This window comes from Centruroides vittatus, unplaced genomic scaffold, assembly GCF_030686945.1.
Source record: "Centruroides vittatus isolate TY-2023 unplaced genomic scaffold, ASM3068694v2 contig_754, whole genome shotgun sequence".
Taxonomy (NCBI): domain Eukaryota; kingdom Metazoa; phylum Arthropoda; class Arachnida; order Scorpiones; family Buthidae; genus Centruroides; species Centruroides vittatus.
Window position 1 is genome coordinate 4,486,069 of NW_027122490.1, and position 1,781 is coordinate 4,487,849.

The following is a 1,781-nucleotide window of genomic DNA, read 5'->3' on the forward strand; positions in this document are numbered from 1 at the left end:
TTCATGATAATACTTAATTTGAATAAGTTTCTCAGTAGCTTAAGATGCTCCTAAATTGCATTTTATATGCAAATTTCATATACTTTTAGCACATTCTTATTTTGCACTAACTCAAAATTTTCATTTTTAAATTGTATTATTTTTTCTTGTAAAGTAATATCTAAACAAAAACATCTGAGATGTAAAAAAAATATGCCAAGTAAAAATTTATGACAATTTAGACTACGATCAAAATTTTTCTTGAGAGTTTTTCTTTGGTAAAGCCAAGCTTGGCGGTTGGAAAGAATGTAGAAAAGAATAATACTAGATTATTATCTTTGCTACATTCGTTTCCAACCGCCAAGCTTGGCTTTACCAAAGAAAAACTCTCAAGAAAAATTTTGATCGTAGTCTAAATTGTCATAAATTTTTACTTGTCGTAATTTTTTTACATCTCGGATGTTTTTATTTGGATATCAATTGTTTTGTTTAATAATTGTATTATTACGTCAAGACCTAAGACGATGACGAACAATAGGCAAACGTTTTCTAAATGTTAGAAAAACGTTTCTAAAGTTAGAAAACGCGTTAGAAAAGGTTTTAATTCGCGTAAATTTGAGCTTTTGCAATTCTGACTAACATTTTGAATAAAATTCATTTGTTTCCATGCAATTTTTATCTTTATAAGCATAAAATTAATCCGTAAAACTGAATTAGCTCTATGGGGAAATCCCCGTGAACTTTGACCTATCGACCCGGATGTTTGGCCAGCACCTCACTGATAACGAGAAAGGCTTAAGTTTAAAATTTGAGCTTTCTAGACTCAGTAGTTTTTTTTCTCTACGAGTATCTGCAGTGCGGGATGAAGAAAAATGAAAAGAATATACAGCTTTTTTGGCGATTTTTGCATTTTTCAATTGCTTATATTTCGGCAACCGCTTTGTAGAAAATCTGGAAATTGTTCACTAAGAAAACAATTTTCTTTCGAACGAGATATTCGGAATTTACTTCAGGTGTTTGGAGATGGAGATGGAGAAATTGATTCCGAAATTGGCAACTTTATTCCTGTTTATATAGTCATTCAGTGACTTTTTTACTTGGCTGGGAGTCACTGCCAATGACTAATCAAATTTCTCTTTAAAAGAGAGTGTAAAAATATCATTGTCTCTGCCAACAATATTCTATGTCTGCATTTTATCATTAGAGAGACGAATTCTGCTGATAAAAGTATTGATAAATTCTAAAATCAAGCCTCAAACACTAACATGAAATCTTTTTAACACAAATCTGATGCCAGCTATGGCAAAATAAATTCGACTGTAAAATACTGTTATTAATTTGACGTAAAGCTTTCTAATTATGCTTAAGTATCCAAATATAAACTATATAATCCGTTACGATTAAAACAATTTTTAAGCAGATTTTTGTTAATGTATATCTATAAAAGTTTAAATATTGATCTTGATATTCAAAATTTTTATAAATTGTACAGTACGTAAATTATTATGAAACATAACAGAAAATTCAGCAACGTGTTGCATAACTTTCCCGGAAAAAGAATTAAATTGTGTGTGGCGCCATCTGTTATATTTTATTTAAAACGTTTTATATTATTAATGATTACAAAACGCTTAATTTTGAAAACAGATGAGTATTACCCGTATAAAAAATTGCAAATGCTAATGAGTAAAATCTTCATTAAGTCCGTCCCCATTCGAGATACGACACGTGTATACCCTCTATGGCCAGGAACACACATGCGTAAAATTCAGCGTAAAATCTAGTATAAAACAGAAAACGTA